The 22,445-nt window shown below is 33.2% G+C and overlaps 1 protein-coding gene across 1 annotated transcript in view; it reads left to right on the top strand.

The window, feature by feature from the left end:
• Window positions 1–22,445, top strand: part of LOC129741191 (uncharacterized) — a 302,643-nt gene that overhangs the window by 241,522 nt on the left and 38,676 nt on the right. The window lies entirely within an intron of this gene.

Genomic DNA, 22,445 nt, shown 5'->3' on the forward strand with positions numbered 1-22,445 from the left:
TACCTACTGATAATGATAGTGGGTTTCTTACTTTTTTAACACTTAGCGATAAATATGAGAAAACAATAACTTCTCTTGCGTTTTCAATGATGGTCACGATAACTCGCCAACATTATTTTCTCTCAGTAATTTCTGCAGCTAGTTCTGTTCAGACAATATTCTTTGTCGAAACAGGAACCGAGCAAGAGAAGAAACGCACAGAGAGAGATCTATTGGTGGATAACGATTTTTGGATTCTGAAATTTCAGGAAATTCCAGAGATGCCTTTCCTGAAAGACTTTTATGTAATTTTTTCTTTAGAATTACTTCTCACGGCAATACTGTAGCGGTACAAGTTGAATTTTTCGAACGAATATTGCGTCTAGAAAAGATGTGTTACTTCGGAAAACATCCGCCGGTACAAGCAAGCTTGTTACCAAGCAATTAATGCCGTTTTCGTTTTCTCCACTGGCGCGGGGCAAAACTTTTTCTGAATAAACAAACAAAATCGTCACCCGGGACGATGCAAATATATGGTTGCTATATTCACTCTTATGCTTACCCCCAACACTGACAACCGTCTGCTTGAAATTCAAACCTCGAGCAAAACTGGTGGACTTTTGAATTAATAAACGAACACAATGACAGTAGTTAGGGCAAAACTCGTGAATAACTAGGTTGCCACCAGTGCTCGAAACAGTCACCGTCATTGACAGAAAACGGGTTGAATGTGAGAGAAAAAACTCTCCCTTTCATCTTTTTCAGCAGTCGATGAAATAATCTCCGTTTGGAGGGAGCGAGCTTCTTGTTGACTGTGAATGTCTTCTCTTTTGTTTCACCATTCGTTTCACACTCATTCGTTCCACAAAGTCGTGACAGGATCAAACGTTCAAAAATCATTCGATTGAATCCTCTTTGAATGTGTGAGCCAATTAAATGACTGAATTTGCATCGAAGCTCACAGTCATGTCCTCGAAGTGACTGTGACCGTAGGCCAAAACGAATGGGAAGATGAGCGAAAGAAAATTGTAAACGCTGTCAGTCAGAGAGAGCTTTTTGAGTGAGAGAAGGCAATGAAGGCAACGAAAAAGGAAGACTCTGAATGGAGAGAAATTTCACATTCACGCAAGGCTTTCGACAGTTTTAAGCTCTGGTTGCCACTGCTAGTAGACGAAAACTAAGGGAATATACGGACGATAGTATTGGCGAAAAATTGGCCTCAGCCATTGTAGCAAGCAACAGTTATTTAGAATTAGCTACCCAACATTTCACTCGAGCCGAACACCAAATATTTAGAGTGCAGGTTTATAACGCCTTAATTGCCACTATCTGACAAACCACCCCCCACCTGGGAGGAATTGCATCGCCGATGAAAACATCAGAGCGCAAGTTTTCTCTACTTCGCAGCGAGCTTTCCCTTTGAACAATCGGGACTTGAATTGTTAAAAGGGAAGAGAGAGTTTCAGGAGAAAGCCGAACTATCAGGAAAATAGAATTGGTTAAGAGAATATGTCGGGGAACTTCGTAAAGTATTCGCTTTACGCAGTTCCGGTTAAAAAATGAATAGACGGCTGCAATTTTCTGAAGACCTGGAGCAGTTCGATCATTTGGTCTGAAATCGTGGATTGAGTCAGGTGTGTGGCTAGAGTTTCGATTAGTAGAAGGTAAAACGTGAGGTGTTTTTCATGGGAAAGGGATCACTAACTGGTTCTGGCCTAGATTTTAGGGTCATACGACAGGCTGTGGAAAGAAACCGTCGCAAACCATTCGCAACAACCGATTTGCGAAAAAGGTAAAAGTTTGTGGGAGGAAACGTGCACACAATAATCCCTTACGGTTTCTTCAAAAGGTTTCCTTGCGAGAAGGAGGCGACAAGCACCCGACGTACGCAGCGACAACACTTTTCCCTGGCTCACGAAACAACGAAAATCACCACGCGGACCAACCTTTTCCGGAGCAAAACCCGCCGGAAATCCGGACTCCGTAAACATAGTCCGGAACCCCCAACTTATTTTCGAATTCGCCAACAACAACCACGGGATTCGAAATCAAACGGAAACGCCCGTAAAATAAGTTTCCCACCATCGTCGCGACGCTCGATGAAGAAGGCCAGCACAACAACATCTGGGTTCGACATCGAGCGACAGCACCACTAGGTTCCGCTAGAGCGGAAGCAACAACACCATCACCAAGTCGCCCAAAACATCTCCGAATCGCAGCCTGATTTCCCGATGAGCCGGTAGAGAACAACACCGTAACAGCCTACATCAAACAACAGATGCCGTAAGTACCCTTCCCTCTAAATATTTATGCGCATAAATTTGGGTGGGTACTGAATTGTGTCCAGTTTTTCGGGTCGTTGACCCTATTGTATAATAAAATGCCGTAAGGGATATGCACGACCACTCTACTTTTACCCCTCCACCAAACCCGAACGATTGCTAGCAGCCCGCAGCATCACCAGCTAATGTGGTCGAGCGGATAGAGTGGCAGCCTAAAAATCTCCAACACCCCAGAGAACATGAGTTCTAGTCTCGAAATGGAATAAAGTTTTTGTCGAGGAAAATTTTTTTTGGAAGATTTTTTTTTATAAACGGTGGAATGCCCTAAAATCGAAGCCTTATCTTTTTTTGAGAACTTTCCTGTTTAAGGCATTTCACGTTTTGCAGCGGTTTTTTTTTAAGGAGAGCGTTGGACTCCAGTTGTTTCCAACTCACATCGGACTTGAAAAGCGACTAAGATTGGTGGTCGGCAGACGCTCAACTGCTGATGCTAAGCGGCGATGTCAGATCTTTTTTGCCGACCGGATCTATTTTGGTTGATCAATTAAATTTTCCTAATATTTTGGATTTTTTTTTTGAAGCACTTGACGCCTTTGGCGGAGTACTTTTTGACTTTTTGGGGAACGATCGTTTCAGGAGAAGTGTAGCAGAAGAAGGAAAAACTCGCCCTTTGGTGGGTCTCATTGGTCGGGCAAACCATAACCAGGCTAACGGTCTCCTCAGGGAGTGGCGCATTAAGCCGTTAGCAAAACCTGCACAGTCTTCCAAGGATAGGTCTCGCCTTGTGCACCTCAAATTTTAATTTGCTGGCGCCCTCCAGTGATGCTAGGTGCGTTACTAAAATCAGTATTTGCTTGTTTTGAACTAATTATAATATTTATGAATTGATTATTTTTTTTAACTATCAATAGCTAAACGTTTGAATTCATTACGATGCGTCCCTAATGAATGAAGATAAACCATCTTTTGCTAATAAATTTTCAAGGTGAATTCAAAACATCTCAAAAATATTTTAATGTACTGCTTGATATATTAAAAAATAGTTGTTTCTAACTTCTAAGCGTATGCGAAATCATTCACTGTTACCAACAAGTAGATTAATGTGACTTTGAAAATACATGCTCTGATTATTTTAAACATATCCACACAATTCGCTACATCGTTTAAGTGTTTCGTTCAGATAAATGATGCGTTGAATTTCACATTCGAATATAAATCTACGGGAAAGCTGCAAATTCTCAGTACTCATGAAAAGGTTATTCAATAACAATGAAATTTAAAAAAAATAATCATTTTCCTAATATCAATGCATTTGGCACCCCTGAACTCCCAAAAAAAAATCAAAACACGAACATCTGTGTATCGCTTTTTCACAGGGCGAATTTGTCGATATTAGAATCGGAAAATCGCGTTTATCGTGCGCCCATCTTAAAATTCGATTCTGTTCTCCCATGGTTTAACCCTCATCCGCATTATTGTGTCATTTTGACCCTATTGCAAGTTTGAAAGCTTGTAACTTTTTTCAGAAGCTTCAAAATAGAAAAATTTCTTCGGGGACCCTAAATGAATTCAAAAGTTCTTTAATATTGTATCTATACTTTTTTATGGACGAACCCTGGAAGCGTGAACAAAAAAAATCCCTTTTCCGACTTAGAGTGTCAATTTGACACTCCAAAAGTAAAATCTATCTTTAAGTCGTTTGAATGATTATGAATTTCATGATTATGAAAGACACGCATCAATATTTCGGCTCTCGGCTTTGCTCTCTGCCCAAATCACCACCCACCGTACCTACTCGGAAAGCAAACAAACACGTTTTGCTGGACGTGCTGCTTGTGGTTCTAGAAATTCAGGAATGATTTTACGTTTACAATTTTCATATTTTTGTGAAATCTCACAGCGTGAATTGTTGCACCTCACTAGAATGTAGATTAAATGTGCTTTCCAATGAGTTTACTTTTGATTGGTCCGAACAAAGTAAAAGCATTGAAAATCCGGGTACAACCTGACGGTGGACCACAAAAACAGTTGAAATTTCAATTTGTAAAAATATCACGCAAAATAGTGAACTTTGAAATATTCCAGTAAATTCAATTTTTGTTGCATGGAAAATCTAAAGACAGCAAAATGTTAGAATTTTTATAGATTTTGTAGTCATATTTTTTCAAAAAACCTACCATCGCTCAAACAGTATTTACGAGCAATCGAATGAAAAGTAGGTTTTTCAGACCACTTTTTTGAACTTTTTGCGACCATTTCATTCATAAAAATTTAAAAAAATATTTCTTGGCTTCATGAGGTAGACATTAACTTCAGCTTTCATATGCATAGAACAAATATTTTTTGGTCCTGTAATATATGAACTACAGCAGTTTTCCTGAGGCATGTTTTTTCGAATTTTTTTCTTTCATGCTGAATAACGAGAAAACTAGAAGCTTTAGCTGTATATAATGTTCTAACATATTTTACTGACATTACAAGGTTTCTATTGATATAAGTTTGGTTTAGATCGGTTTAACACGCCAAAATTTATAACGATTTAGTGTCAAATTGACACTCCTAGTGCTGATTAGGGTAATGAAATCTGATGCGGATGAGGGTTAAGGTTAGGGTTGAGGCCTTCTGCTAAGATGGTGTTCGTGTAGAACTGTCGATATATCCTAATAACAATCCAATTGTTTTCTGGTTGAAAGGCATGTTTTTGAAACACAAGCCTTATTAGTTGCTTTTCTTACTAAAACTATCGATAACGGATACAAAAATAAAAAAAAAACAATTGAGGTTTTCATCCAAATGCTTCATAACCACAAAAATGTTAACCTGTGTTGGATGGCATTTAATTTTAAATTTATGCAAATGAATTGTGTTGTCTAAATAGTGAACATTTATTTAACACGGACATCTATTTGAACGCACTTGTTTATGCGAAGAATATTCTTAAGAAGAAAACGAAAAAGGGTAAAATTTTGGAATGGCTCAACAGTTTTCCCCGCTGTCATCAATGGAAAAAAATAAATGAAAGATTTCGGATCAGCTATTGAATAAGGTTCAAAGTTCAGAATTTTGATCAGCAATCAGATCGAAATCCGGCATCAGGAGCCGGGATCAGTTTAGAGTCAGAATTCGGAATCAGGATCAAGCATCTCAATTAGAATTAGAATCCAGGATCCGATATCAGAATCCCTCTTAGGAATGACTATGGATCTGTTTAAATTCGGTCGCTAACGGCCGTCTGCTGGTTCTTTACCTGCCGGTTGAGATAATCTTTTCGAATCTGCTTTTTTGAACACGTGCTTTTTCTTCCAGTATACCTTCAAAATCTATTTTTTTTCTCTGTCTGCTTCGATAGTTATTTTTCATCAAATCAGCAACAGTTGCTGGGGCAATAGAGGGCAAGAGCTCCCTCTAGCTATCGCTAATGTAATGTATAGTTAAAGTCTGCTTCATTTAATATTGGAACAAATTCTTTAGCTCATTGTGGCGCTCCTAGTGGACGGATTTAGAAACTTTTTTCACCCACGTGTCGGGAAATTCATTACCTTTCACCATGTATTTATGTCATAAATACCAAACGATAGCATTTTGTAAACAACCGCCATGGAAGCCGAACGGAGAGATAAAATTGTGAATTGTGCACAGTTTTCTTGAAAATCCATTGTTGTCGGCATCGAAGCTAGCTAAACAGCTTAAAATGCCCAGAAATACCGTATGGCGTGTTATCAAGTAGTACAAGGAAACATTGACGACGGCCCGGAAACCGCATTCGAAGCGTCGGAGTGGAACTGTCGACCGGAAACTGCGTGGGAAAGTCATCAAGGCCGTCAAGAGGAATCCCAATCTTTCAGACCGCGATTTGGCCAATAAGTTCCAGGCCGCTCACAGTACGGTGCGACGAATTCGTCTCCGGGAAGGAATAAGGTCATTCCGAGCCAGCTAACAGCCAAATCGGACGCTGAAGCAGAACAATGTGGCCAGAATCCGTGCTCGAAAGCTGTACGACCAAGTGCTGACCAAGTTCGACGGATGTAAAGTCTGCTTCATTTAATATTGGAACACAAACAATTGCGTGTAGTTCAGTCATTTATTAACGAATTCATAATTTGTTTTTCATACAAATGTAGCATTTTCTTTACTCTTTCATAAAAAAAAATTAAAAAAATTATTCATTGCTGTTTCGAAGAAATTCTCGTACTCGTACTCGTAAGAAAACTGTGCACAATTGGATCTCTCCGTTCGGCTTCCATGGCGGTTGTTTACAAAATGCTATCGTTTGGTGTTATGACATAAATACATGGTGAAAGGTAATGAATTTCCCGACACGTGGGTGAAAAAAGTTTCCAAATCCGTCCACTAGGAGCGCCACAATGAGCAAAAGAATTTGTTCCAATATTAAATGAAGCAGACTTTATTTAAGGACTTGACGAACTAACTTGAATGAAGATATGTAACTCTATTCCACCACTGCGTCGTAACTTAGTTTTCAACAGGTTATGGGCCCAGATCAAGTAGGGGGAAAGTTCATATAACGCCCCATGCGGCTAATACGTGCCACTCGTGTTTTGAGGAATCTGTCACATTTCAAGCTTACAAAATATTAACAATTTGTTTTAAATGCCCTGATTGGCCATGACAAATATAATTTTTTTCTTAAAATACCCCTGTTTCGTGAAAATTTTACAATTTAGGTTTTTCTTCATTTCGATCTAAATTTTAAAACACTTTTTATAAGATGTCATCAAGATGATAAACATTAATAAGACAATAGTTTCTGACACATCGATAGAGTAGAATCTAAACTATGATTTCATGCTAAAAAGTCATATTGAACTCGCTAAGATATGCTTTTTATGGGTATGTTTTATCACTACCCATGCGCTCATTATAACGCGCCAATCTTAATATGCTGAAAAAAGCAATTATTTTTACAAAACGACCAATTTTCATTGAAAATGAACGAAAATTAAAAACCTAATCTTGAGCGTGAATTAAGCCCAAAAAAATCTACTTTTAATTTTTATTTAAATTTTGATTATTCCTTTTTGATTTTCTTTCCAGTCGAAGTGGCTATAAGTATTGGTGCGTTTTAGGCGGCGGCGCGTTTTTGCAACACAGTTTTGTTCTGTGGCTTTGAATATGGTTCTTGAAAATCAAGTTTTGAAACATCTAGATGAATTTGAGTTATAAAAAATTACAAGAACTTGTAGAAAACACTTTCCTTCATCGAGTACACTCGTTTCTTATACTAAATGTACGAAGCGTACATATAAAATCAGCGATTTGCTTAGGTGAGCATGTTCCCCTACTAAAAAATCGCTCACTCACTCGTTCAGCGACATCAACACACACGATTCTACCAGATCGCTTTCTTGTTGTTCGTATAACAACACAATTCATGAACGCGTATGAGGAACGGAAACACGAATCCTTCGAATTTGCCTCATGAGGAAGAGAGACGCACATTCTGCACAGGAAGAATAGTAGCATTATGAACTAAACTAAACTAAAATCTAAACACCGTTCTTATTATTTTCCTTTCTATTCCTTTTTCCCAACGAATGTTCAAAGCCGACACCACTAGGCCTGTTGTTGTTGTAGTGTTTATTGAAGCCGTTAGCCTCACGGAAAGAAGCAAAATCTTCCATGGGATAACTGAAATATCATCACTAACACACCTCAAAAACAAGAAAGGTAGAGAAAAAGGTATAACATTGCGCTTATTAACCTTAATCGACAGAGCCGTGTAAACGCAGGGTCAAAAATAGTTATGGAATTTCGAACGATATGTATAAGATTTGAAACCAAATTACAATTTATGGAAAATCGAGGGGTCTTATTGTTCAAATAAGTATACAGTTACATTCTTTGAAATAACACGTGTGGCAATTAGTAAAATGCTGTGTTCAAATGCTTTCAATATTCCGACTACGAGACATCTTTTCTTTGGAAATTTAGCAGTATTTTTGCAATATATTCGAATTTCGGAAAGCATTTTTTCAAATGTAGTTCTAAAAATATGCTAAAAAAATGATTTGATGCAACTTGAAATGAATGCTACTTTATTTCAGACCCTATACAATTAAAAAATAATCAGTTTTAAGGAATTTAGCAAAAAGCAATCTTATTAACTCAATAAGAAATCCACGTAAAAATTTTGTTTTTCATCCGCATAAGCGCTTAATGCATTGTAAATACTGTAGTTAACATTTTTATATTTTTTGCAGAATTTTAAAATTAGTAGTTTTTTGTTAGAAAACTTATATTTTAAAAAATTTCCATACATGGAACTGTGGAACTGTGGAACTTTTATAACTATTTTTTGGTTGGCCTACTAATACATATGCAAGTAACGGAGTAGTAAACCTGAGGAATCTAGCTATCCTGCCTCACGAATAAGTTGGTTAAAGTATTCGTGAGCTGGCTCATTGCGACGCAATCGTCGCGTTGGTTTGATGTTCGATTTTGTGTGCGGAGAGGGAAGCAAAGCGAAAATAAATCAGTAGGTTTATTCGTTTTTTTCGTTTCGGTCGGCCTTGATTCGTGAGCATAGGAAATTCTCGCTCGTAATTTTCTCGCGCTCCAGTGCCTTCTCTTTAGAAAAAATCGTAGAAAAGCAGATTTGGGTGCTCGTATAAACGAGTTTTATGAGTTTTATAAACCTTGGCCCAAATACGTCTGGATCGGAAATTTTCGAGTTAGTTCGAGAGGGGTACTATTAAGTATTTAACTTGCGGTTTAACTAGGGATCAGCCAGCGCCGAGACGTAATAGCCGAGAAGGACGAGCCAGCCCAGAGGGACCAATCAGGTCAGAGGCCAGGTAGCGAGATGTCCTTGGCCTGCCAGGAGGTTCCATCGGAGGTCAAGTCCGGGGATGTTCGGGGATCGAGAGGGTTACTCTCGATGCCGTCACGAGCCATGCTACGTTTAGCGTGAGCTCACGCCCGACGGCCGGGAGGAGTCCCAGGATCCGCAACCGGAATGGTTCAGCGTCATGGTCGGAAGGTCCACTCCTGATCATTTGGATGGAGCTGAGAGGCGAGAGGGTTAGGTTCATGCTTTGGCTATGCGCTACGGTCAGCATACGTGAGCTGATCTTGGCCTGCTGGTCGCTGGAAGACTATCCTCAGGGTTTTGGAGGAGGTCGATATCTGTCGAGCGATCTCTTGCAGATTCTCAGAGTCATCGGAATACGACATTGATGGCTAAAAGAGGTTGTTCTTCTGAGGTTATCAGAAAACAGCCTGCTAGAAATTTCCATTGCTCGCAAGCTGAGGTTATCAGCCACCAGAATCAACGTAAGGCTCGATTCGTCATCTATTCTGGTGCCACTCAACGCATGGTGCGAGATCAGAGCCTGTTGGTTGATGTCAAGACTCTAGCACAGCCACATATTATCATCACACGTCGTCTACCTCATTAAGCACAAAATCGAGATGTTCGAATGCTTCAAGCAATATGAGGCTATGAAAACAGCGCAGTTCGATCAGAAGTTGGGCAAGCTGCGATGCGACAACGGGCGTGAATACGTTAGTAACGAGTTTCAAAGGCATTGTTCTGAGAAAGTTCAGATGATATTCACGGACCCGCACACTCCGCAGAGCAGAACGGCGTCAGCGAGCGAGCCAACCGAACGTTGAAGGAGAAGGCCAGGACGATGATCCATGGTGGCGAATTGTCTAAGACGATGTGGAACGAAGCTGTTTTATGTGCTGTGTACCTCGCAAATCGCTCACCAAGTCTTGTGGTCAACGAGACACCTTTTGAGATGTGGTTCGGTTGGAGGCCGAGACTGAACAATCTTCGAATTTTTGGGTGCCCAGCTTTCGCGCAGATCCCGAAAGAAAAGCGGCAGAAGCTCGATTCCAAGTCTAAACGACTCGTTTTCGTGGATTATGCGAACAACGAGTACAGACTTTGAGATAGATCGAGCAGATGCATCGAGATTCACCGTAATTTGATCTTCGATGAAGTCAGCGTGATGGAGTCGAAACGAGAGCAAGTAGATTCATCACCATCATCTGTTCAGAAGCCCATTGAGAGCCAGCCTGAGTCTGAACTCACATTTGAGCGGGTTAAACAATGTACCAGTGCCAGAGCAACAAACCACATTCTTAGCCGATGTGCTTGCTTATCTCGATCACATTGTGGGTAACAATCTGAGTTTTGACGATCTTGGTGAGAGCGACTACGAGAGCAGCGCGGAATTCCCGGACGAAGACGATGATGAACAAAATTCTGTCACTCCTGCTCCTGAACCGGCCATGAGACGTAGCTAACGTAGCCGCTGTTCTTGATGACGAGCTACCCCAAACATCACTGAGATGTAACGCCGGGAAGACTAGGATTCCTGGAAGACCGACGTGGAGATGACAGCCATGACAGAGAACAAGATTTGGGAAGCGGTTAGCTTGCCCCGGGTCACAGGAAGCCCATTTTGTCAAAGTTCACAGTGAAAGACTATGGTCAATACAAGACTCGATTGATTGCGAAAGGGTGTTTCCAAAGATCAGGATTGGACTACTGGGAAACAAACGCTCCGGTCGCCAAGATGGAGAGTGTTCAGACCGTCTTGGCGTTACATGGACGTTACAACTGCATTCCTGAATAGAAATTTAGAAGAGGTTATCTTCATGCAGTTGCCAAACGATGTCGTCGGCAAATCGAAGGTCGTTCGATTAAGGAGAAGCCTCTACGGCTTGAAGAAAGCGGAGTGTGCTTGGAACGAGAACCAGTGATTCGACGACGATATACGATTGATTGGTTTCTATTCGTTGAATAGTGGCTGGTGGGTTTACCGGCCAGGATTAGGATTAAAAAACAAGATCCGGGATCATTAATCAGGGACCGGAATCAGGATAAGAGCACAGTATTAGAATCAATGCTTAGTCCGAGATTAAGCATTCAAGACAAAAATACGGAATACAGAACTCAGAATCCGATATATGTATATCCATTGGCCAGTAGCGAACCCAGATTAGCCTCCAGAATCAGAAACCAGGATTTAGAATTAGGAACAGCATTAGAATCAGAATGAAGATACCTTAAACAGATCCTTTTTGCACTATTGTTTCTGTAGTGTAGTGAGGTAAGATAAGGTGATAAAGTTGATCGGTAAGGGTTGTTGCGTGGAAACTAATGCTCCCGAAGCTTATTGGCAATATCGTTAGTAATTTTAGTGAAACTCTTTGAAGATCTAGATTTACTCAGTGTAAGCGACGCTTCTTGACCTAAGATCGAGAGGGCGTCCTTGAAGCGCAATGGCTAACTAGGGGATGGTCGACTACGACCACCAAAAAAAATGCTTAAACTACTCGCGGTCTTTTTTGCATTGTCTGGGCATTGGGTTTGAGGAAAACCTCAGAAGAAGGGCGGTGAGAAAAGTGTTCCTGAAAGCTGGCAAGACATGAGCCAGCTCTCTATCCCTGGAACTTTTTTATGAGTCGGATGCTGCTAAAGAGTCGTAGCTATTTAGAGTTTTAACGGAAGTATAAAATCGCTGTGGTTTGGAATTGTCGCCGTAGTACATTGCGAGTTGAAAATCGATAGCCTTCGTAATAGCATCGGAAGTCGACGGAAGTGTGGTGACTCAAAACTAACACCTGTCTGACTGAAGAGGCAATCCGACGGCCTATGTTTGGACACCCGGAAGACGTAGTTGGCAATTCGTTGGTAAGTCGTTGTACTTTATTGAATCCTTTGAGATCTTTGGGATTGAAATGCGCTTGCATTGATTTTCAAAGAGCCGACCTATATTCCCACCGATATTGCCAGTTTGCTTCTTCCCTCTGTAGAGCGCGAAAACAAATTGTCTCCCCCTGGGGTAAGAGTCCGGGCAAAATATCTTGGCTGCTAGCACATCTGCATTCGCAGATGGCGCAAAAGTGCTAGTAGTAATATTCGTGACTATCAAGGTTTAAAGAGGTGAAATACCCACTACGTAACAGGGTAAAGTGGATTTTGAACTTCATTTGTCTCAACAGCAAGATTTTTTAACCCTTCTCGACTAGTGTCGTTTATTACAATAAATTCTTTGAAAAATTAAAGCTTCCCATTAACTAAACTATCGTATGCACATCACATCTTTTATTTGTTTAATTTCTTCTACAATCAAACAAATCACAACACTGAAGGGTGGCTTGATTTGACAGAATCTTTTCTCAGAATAAATCTGTTTTTTTTCTTCTCTCGTTCCACTACAGGCTTTCTTCTCGGAAGCTGTGCCAATAGACACGGGGAATAAACAAGTACCTTGTGGATATAAACTCTTGAACGTCTCGTTGAGATATCGGCTGTTTTATTGTGATTATATATTGACAATGAACTTTCCAAATAGCAGCGGCAGCATGTGGATGCCATTTTAGTGTCTTTGTTGGGGCAGTAAATATCCGGGTTGAAAAGCAAACAATATATCGGAAAAGTAGCTTCACTTAATCTCGAAGTTTTATGTCGGAATCAAACTAAACACCTTCAATCAAATTTTGGATCATTTTGAACTGACATAAATTTCTTGGATGGGATGTTCAAATTTTTGAAAAACAGAAAAATGTACTTTTTACATGGCGACCGTGAAAAAAACCCTCATGACAATTCAATTCGCAGCCTAGTTTCGACCGGAATGCAATCTGGTTGGACAAACAAGGTCCACCGAACTCAAGGTAACCATTCCCATTAATCTTGTCCGCCGGATGTGCCTTGTCACAGTTACGAATAGCGTAATGAATCTCGCAGGCTCTCCCATTCATTAGGGCAGCGAAATGTTTTCCAAATAGAGGATGTTGCTGCATCAGACACATACGCAGAAGACCATTTTTCTCCCGTTTGTCCGGGTACAATGGAACTCATTACGGAAATTTCATTCGCTGCCGGACGAATCCGAATGATGATGGTCGGAAACCGGGATGATGGATTTTCGGACGTGTAACACCACCGGACCAGGACATGGCGGACAGAACAACATCAACAACGTCCTTACCCCTAATGAGTACACTAATTAATTTCGGTCACTACTTGAGATATTCGGCGAAATCGGGCGGGCGTGATGGACTTCTGCCGGTGATGACGTTCGAGGCGAAAATCAGGACGTGCTTCGGACAGGTTCATCAATTTGCGGGCTATGGTTAGTTTTTCCTTCGGAGATTTATTTCGAAGCTATAAATAAAATCAAGCTTCATTGACAAGACTCATCTTAGGCAAATGAAAAGGTTTTTGATAACAGACCAACTTGAACATACGTTATTTCTATGAAGATTTCACACAAAATTTAAAAATTTTCCTTCATTTTTGGAAGGTATGAATGAAAGGTATTTTCTGAAAAAAATGTAATGTAGTAGTATATATCTGATAAAATCTGTGTTGATATGAGGATATTACTCGAAATCTACACAATTCTAAAGACCAATTTTACCAATTTTACAAATTAAACAAATTTTATAAACTTTACAAATTTTACAAATCTTACAAATTTAACAAATTTTACAAATTTTACAAATTTACAATTTTCACAAATTTTATAAATCTTACAAATTTTTCAAATGTTACAAATTTTACAAATTTTACAAATTTTACAAATTTTACAAATTTTACAAATTTTACAAATTTTACAAATTTTACAAATTTTACAAATTTTACAAATTTTACAAATTTTACAAATTTTACAAATTTTACAAATTTTACAAATTTTACAAATTTTACAAATTTTACAAATTTTACAAATTTTACAAATTTTACAAATTTTACAAATTTTACAAATTTTACAAATTTTACAAATTCTACAAATTTGACAAATTTTACAAATTTGACAAATTTTACAAATTTGATAAATTTGACTAATTTTACAAATTTGACAAATTTTACAAATTAATCATATTTCACAAATTTTACAAATTTAACAAATTTTACAAATTTTACAAATTTTACAAATTTTACAAATTTTACAAATTTTACAAATTTTACAAATTTTACAAATTTTACAAATTTTACAAATTTTACAAATTTTACAAATTTTACAAATTTTACAAATTTTACAAATTTTACAAATTTTACAAATTTTACAAATTTTACAAATTTTACAAATTTTACAAATTTTACAAATTTTACAAATTTTACAAATTTTACAAATTTTACAAATTTTACAAATTTTACAAATTTTACAAATTTTACAAATTTTACAAATTTTACAAATTTTACAAATTTTACAAATTTTACAAATTTTACAAATTTTACAAATTTTACAAATTTTACAAATTTTACAAATTTTACAAATTTTACAAATTTTACAAATTTTACAAATTTTACAAATTTTACAAATTTTACAAATTTTACAAATTTTACAAATTTTACAAATTTTACAAATTTTACAAATTTTACAAATTTTACAAATTTTACAAATTTTACAAATTTTACAAATTTTACAAATTTTACAAATTTTACAAATTTTACAAATTTTACAAATTTTACAAATTTTACAAATTTTACAAATTTTACAAATTTTACAAATTTTACAAATTTTACAAATTTGACAAATTTGACAAATTTGACAAATTTTACAAATTTTACAAATTTTACAAATTAATCCTATTTCTCAAATTTTACAAATTTTACAAATTTTACAAATTTTACAAATTTTACAAATTTTACAAATTTTACAAATTTTACAAATTTTACAAATTTTACAAATTTTACAAATTTTACAAATTTTACAAATTTTACAAATTTTACAAATTTTACAAATTTTATAAATTTTGCAAATTTTACAAATTTTACAAATTTTACAAATTTTACAAATTTTACAAATTTGACTAATTTTACAAATTTTACAAATTTTACAAATTTTTCAAATTATTCAAATTTTACAAATCTTTCAAATTTTACAAATTTCAAAATTTTACAAAATTTGCAAATTTAACATATTTAACAATTTAAAAATTTTTACAAATTTTACAAATTTTACAAATTTTACAAATTTTACAAATTTTACAAATTTTACAAATTTTACAAATTTTACAAATTTTACAAATTTTACAAATTTTTCAAATTATTCAAATTTTTACAAATCTTACAAATTTTAAAATTTTACAAAATTTAAAAATTTAACATATTTAACAAATTTAAAAATTTTTACAAATTTTAAAAATTTACAAATTTTTCAATGCAAATTTCTAAAATTTTACAAATTTTACAAATTTAACAAAATTCAACAAATTTTCAGATTTTACAAATTTAACAAAATTCAACAAATTTTACAAATTTTACAAATTTTACAAATTTTACTAATTTTACAAATTTTACAAATTTTGCAAATTTTACAATTTTCAAAATTTAACAAATTCTACAAATTTTCAAAATTTAACAAATTCTACAAATTTTACAAATTTCAAAAATTTTAATCATTAATCCTTTTTTACAAATTTTACAGATTCTACAAATTTTACAAATTCTACAAATTTTACAGATTCTACAAATTTTTCAAATTCTACAATGACAAAAATGACAGAAATGACAAAAATAACAAAAATGACAAAAATGACAAAAATGACAAAAATGACAAAAATGACAAAAATGACAAAAATGACAAAAATGACAAAAATGACAAAAATGACAAAAATGACAAAAATGACAAAAATGACAAAAATGACAAAAATGACAAAAATGACAAAAATGACAAAAATGACAAAAATGACAAAAATGACAAAAATGATAAAAATGACAAATATGACAAAAATGACAAAAAAGACAAAAATGACAAAAATGACAAAAATGACAAAAATGACAAAAATGACAAAAATGACAAAAATGACAAAAATGACAAAAATGACAAAAATGACAAAAATGACAAAAATGACAAAAATGACAAAAATGACAAAAATGACAAAAATGACAAAAATGACAAAAAATGACAAAAATGGCAAAAATGACAAAAATGACAAAAATGACAAAAATGACAAAAATGACAAAAATGACAAAAATAACAAAAATGACAAAAATGACAAAAATGACAAAAATGACAAAAATGACAAAAAGGACAGAAATGATGAAAATGACAAAAATAACAAAAATGACAAAAATGACAAAAATGACAAAAATGACAAAAATGACAAAAATGACAAAAATGACAAAAATGACAAAAATGACAAAAATGACAAAAATGACAAAAATGACAAAAATGACAAAAATGACAAAAATGACAAAAATGACAAAAATGACAAAAATGACAAAAATGACAAAAATGACAAAAATGACAAAAATGACAAAAATGACAAAAATGACAAAAATGACAAAAATACAAAAATGACAAAAATGACAAAAATGACAAAAATGACAAAAATGACAAAAATGACAAAAATGACAAAAATGACAAAAATGACAAAAATGACAAAAATGACAAAAATGACAAAAATGACAAAAATGACAAAAATGACAAAAATGACAAAAATGACAAAAATGACAAAAATGACAAAAATGACAAAAATGACAAAAATGACAAAAATGACAAAAATGACAAAAATGACAAAAATGACAAAAATGACAAAAATGACAAAAATGACAAAAATGACAAAAATGACAAAAATGACAAAAATGACAAAAAATGACAAAAATGACAAAAATGACAAAAATGACAAAAATGACAAAAATGACAAAAATGACAAAAATGACAAAAATGACAAAAATGACAAAAATGACAAAAATGACAAAAATGACAAAAATGACAAAAATGACAAAAATGACAAAAATGACAAAAATGACAAAAATGACAAAAATGACAAAAATGACAAAAATGACAAAAATGACAAAAATGACAAAAATGACAAAAATGACAAAAATGACAAAAATGACAAAAATGACAAAAATGACAAAAATGACAAAAATGACAAAAATGACAAAAATGACAAAAATGACAAAAATGACAAAAATGACAAAAATGACAAAAATGACAAAAATGACAAAAATGACAAAAATGACAAAAATGACAAAAATGACAAAAATGACAAAAATGACAAAAATGACAAAAATGACAAAAATGACAAAAATGACAAAAATGACAAAAAATGACAAAAATGACAAAAATGACAAAAATGACAAAAATGACAAAAATGACAAAAATGACAAAAATGACAAAAATGACAAAAATGACAAAAATGACAAAAATGACAAAAATGACAAAAATGACAAAAATGACAAAAATGACAAAAATGACAAAAATGACAAAAATGACAAAAATGACAAAAATGACAAAAATGACAAAAATGACAAAAATGACAAAAATGACAAAAATGACAAAAATGACAAAAAATGACAAAAATGACAAAAATGACAAAAATGACAAAAATGACAAAAATGACAAAAATGACAAAAATGACAAAAATGACAAAAATGACAAAAATGACAAAAATGACAAAAATGACAAAAATGACAAAAATGACAAAAATGACAAAAATGACAAAAATGACAAAAATGACAAAAATGACAAAAATGACAAAAATGACAAAAATGACAAAAATGACAAAAATGACAAAAATGACAAAAAGGACAAAAATGACAAAAATGACAAAAATGACAAAAATGACAAAAATGACAAAAATTACAAAAATTACAAAAATTACAAAAATTACAAAAATTACAAAAATTACAAAAATTACAAAAATTACAAAAATTACAAAAATGACAAAAATTACAAAAATTACAAAAATTACAAAAATGACAAAAATGACAAAAATGACAAAAATGACAAAAATGACAAAAATGACAAGAATGACAAAAATGACAAAAATGACAAAAATGACAAAAATGACAAAAATGACAAAAATGACAAAAATGACAAAAATGACAAAAATGACAAAAATGACAAAAATGACAAAAATGACAAAAATGACAAAAATGACAAAAATGACAAAAATGACAAAAATGACAAAAATGACAAAAATGACAAAAATGACAAAAATGACAAAAATGACAAAAATGACAAAAATGACAAAAATGACAAAAATGACAAAAATGACAAAAATGACAAAATTTACAAAAATGACAAAAGTGACATAATTGACAGAAATTTAAAAAAATACCCAAATTTCACCATTTTTACAAATTTTACAAACTTTACAAATTTTACAAATTTTACGAATTTTACAAGTTTTACAAATTGGCAAAATTTTTTAAATTTTTAAAATTTTTAAAATTTGTAAAATTTGAAAAATTTGTAAAATTTGTAAAATTTGTAAAATTTGTAAAATTTGTAAAATTTGTAAAATTTGTAAAATTTGTAAAATTTGTAAAATTTGTAAAATTAGTAAAATTAGTAAAATTAGTAAAATTAGTAAAATTTGTAAAATTTGTAAAATTTGTAAAATTTGTCAAATTTGTAAAATTTGTAAAATTTGTAAAATTTGTAAAATTTGTAAAATTTGTAAAATTTGTAAAATTTGTAAAATTTGTAAAATTTGTAAAATTTGTAAAATTTGTAAAATTTGTAAAATTTGTAAAATTTGTAAAATTTGTAAAATTTGTAAAATTTGTAAAATTTGTAAAATTTGTAAAATTTGTAAAATTTGTAAAATTTGTAAAATTTGTAAAATTTGTAAAATTTGTAAAATTTGTAAAATTTGTAAAATTTGTAAAATTTGTAAAATTTGTAAAATTTGTAAAATTTGTAAAATTTGTAAAATTTGTGAAATTTGTAAAATTTGTGAAATTTGTAAAATTTGTAAAATTTGTAAAATTTGTAATATTTGTAAAGTTTATAAAATTTGTAAAATTTGTAAAATTTGTAAAATTTGTAAAATTTGTAAAATTTGTAAAATTTGTAAAATTTGTAAAATTTGTAAAATTTGTAAAATTTGTAAAATTTGTAAAATTTGTAAAATTTGTAAAATTTGTAAAATTTGTAAAATTTGTAAAATTTGTAAAATTTGTAAAATTTGTAAAATTTGTAAAATTTGTAAAATTTGTAAAATTTGTAAAATTTGTAAAATTTGTAAAATTTGTAAAATTTGTAAAATTTGTAAAATTTGTAAAATTTGTAAAATTTGTAAAATTTGTTAAATTTGTAAAATTTTCATATTCTTACATTCCTAAAATTCATAAAATTTGTAAAAATTGTAAAATTTGTAAAATTTGTAAAATTTGTAGAATTCGTAAAATTTGTAAAAATTTGTAAAATTTTTGAAATTTTTTAAATTTGTAAAATTTGTGAAATGTGTGAAATTTGTAAAATTTATAAAATTTGTGAAATTTGTAAAACTTTTAAAATTTGTAAAATTTGTAAAATATATAGAAGTTATAGAATTTTTAAATATTGTAAAATTTGAAATTTGTAAATTTTGGAAAATTTTTCAAATCTGGCAAATTTTTAAAATTTTTGAAATTTGAAAAATTTGTAAGTTATAAAATTCGTAAAAAAACTGTAAAAACTGTGGATATTTCAAAAATATGTCGAAATCTGTTAAATTTGCAAAATGGTTAAATTTTTGAAATTTTCTTTTGGAAATTTGTAAAACTTGTAATCTAAAACACTTGTCATCTTCTAATAAAAATACATAAAAATGTATACACATAGTGTAACTCGCTAGGAAGGTAAAACGAACGTCGGTACCTCAAAATATTCTGAGAATTTTTTCTACCAGTTCTGTTGAAAACTCCGAAGCAACAGCACTTGGTAATGGGTTTGAAGAGCCTCTTGACTCCATTTAGCACAGAATGGAGGTTTTTGTACCTACCTTTTTGTCGAACAGGCCAAACATTTTGCTCACGACAAAACGACGGACGATGTGTACTACTAGCTACTAGAGCATGTCTAACCGAACACTCAAGTTAGATGATAAAATAAATGCTATTTTCGTGAAATATATTGGCAATAAAAAAAAGCAACTGACGGATGTTGTTTTTTTTTTTTTGCCAATCATCATTGATACTTTTCATTCAACAAGCCCTCATCAACAGTGTCCTTGAACTTCCCGGATGGCCAAACGGATAATTGCAACAACAGTACGGTCAAATGGGCGGTAAAGGTCAGAGTGTTTGTGTTTGGGTAGGGTGGTGTGAGTGTGAAAAGGGGTGTTATAATTACTCTGAGGTTTTACTTACGATGCTCAATATTCTATCCCCCTTCCTGGAGTGAACATTATTTTTCTTTCGTTCCGGTGGCTCCAGAGAGTGGCTCAAGAAACGGGTGAAACATCTTGAAAGTCTGCTAGCCTTACAAAGGCATGTGAAGGCAGTTTTCAATAAACACCAAAGCGGAAGAAGAAAAATTCCAATTAACAACTTCCCCGAGTTTGATTTTTATTGATCGAACAATAATCATCATAGGGATTTTTCAGTCGATGACGATGATTACATCGCATTAACAAACTTCACAAAAGTTGTTTGCGAGAAAATTCCCGTACATTTCCGCAAAACAAAGCTTACTTCCGTCATCGTTCGGTGAATTTTAATCCTGCTTTTGATGAGGGGTAGACGGAAAAATGTTCCTTTTTCCCTGAAAGCAAAATTTTCCGCGCCCGACAAAGAAAACCACGCGTAAGTGGTCGGGTGGCAAGACTAATAAAATTTCAATAATTCCGGCAAGCTTTGCCGAAGGAATTTTCGCAATTTTCCAAACCTCCGCCTGCAAAATTGGGCTAGCGAAGGACAAATCGCCGCACCGAAGTCCTAGGACAGTAAAGCCGCACAAGGGGAAAGAAATTTCCGTAAATTTGCGTCCCCGTTGTTTTCAGCAGTTTGTGGCGAGCCATGATATATTAAATTACTTTCTATTTTTTTTTACGTTGGATGAATCCCATTTTCTGATGTTTTTTTTGTGGTTGAGTACAGTGCAGACATTCGTAATTTGATTGCCGGATTGACATTGAATATATTTCGAAGAATCGAAGGTACCAGAAAATAAACACGAGGTTTTCAATGAAAAAATATTAAAACCCAGCACTTACAACAAAATAATTAAAATCACTAATAACAAACAAATTTACAAATTTAGTATTTGTTACACAAAGTCAAAAACTTAAAAAGTCAAAAACGCAAAAAGTTGAAAAATAAATAAACACAAAAAGTTAAACAATTACAAATTGAAAAGTAAAAAGTCGAAATATATAAAAAAAAAAATAAATTATCAAAAAGTCGAAAAGTCAAAAAGTCTAAAGATCAAAAGATCAGAAAGTCAAAAGTCAAAAAAATTAAAAAATCAAAAACGCAAAAGATCAAAAAGTCAAAGGGCCAAAATGTAAAAAAATTTAAAAAGTAAAGAAAAAGTCAGAAAGTTAAAAAGTCAAAAAGCCAAAAGCTAAAAAGTCAAAAAGTCAAAAAGTCGTCAAAAAGTCTAAAAGTCGAAAAGTCGACAAGTCAAAAAGTCTAAAATTTTTTACTTTTAGACTTTTTGACTTGTGGACTAGTTAAAAAGTAGAAAAGTAAAAAAGTCAATAATTCAAAATGTCAAAATGTCAAAAAGTCATTATATCAAAATGTCAAAAAGTCAAAAAAAAAAATTAAAAAGTTAAATAGTCGAAAAGCCAAGCAGCCAAAAAGTCAAAAGTTGAAAAGTCAAAAAGTTTAAAAGTAAGTGTTGCGTGCTATTTTAGCAATACTGTTTATAGTATATAGAAACCATAATGACAGTGATCTAGATACTTGTCAGAATAGGCTCCACTGCTTTGTAGAACAGGAAATAAAAATGTCATTCTGAAATCGATTGTGAACCATATAGCACGTTTATCGAAAGAGGTACCAAATCATCAAAATTTTACTAAATTCTTTAAATCAGCATCTTAAATTTATTATTCTAGTATATTCGGCTAAACTCACAATCAAAATTAAAACAGTTGTTACGAAAATAGTGACTAGGAGATTTAATATGTAAGTCATTCAAATTTGTTAACCTAATTTAATACTAATCAAAATGAAAAATAATTACAGTTTTGAGCTATCACATCCATAAAATAAAACGGACGATTGCTTCAAATAACTCCGAAAGTTCACGTAACAACACTCAAAAATATTAACATTACGAACGTGATCGTGATGAATAGGCCCCAGACCCGTTCACAGACACGCGCTTCTCGAGAACAAGATGGACATAACCTGGTTGAGGAAAACGTCAACAAAGATTCCCAGGGAGGTGATACGTTTGTTCCGAGTTTTGTGGATGTTGACCGGGCTAACAAGAACGATTGCCGGTTTTGTAAACGACCGAATGGCGCGGA

The sequence above is a fragment of the Uranotaenia lowii genome, chromosome 2 (assembly GCF_029784155.1).
Source record: "Uranotaenia lowii strain MFRU-FL chromosome 2, ASM2978415v1, whole genome shotgun sequence".
NCBI classification, from domain to species: Eukaryota; Metazoa; Arthropoda; class Insecta; order Diptera; family Culicidae; genus Uranotaenia; species Uranotaenia lowii.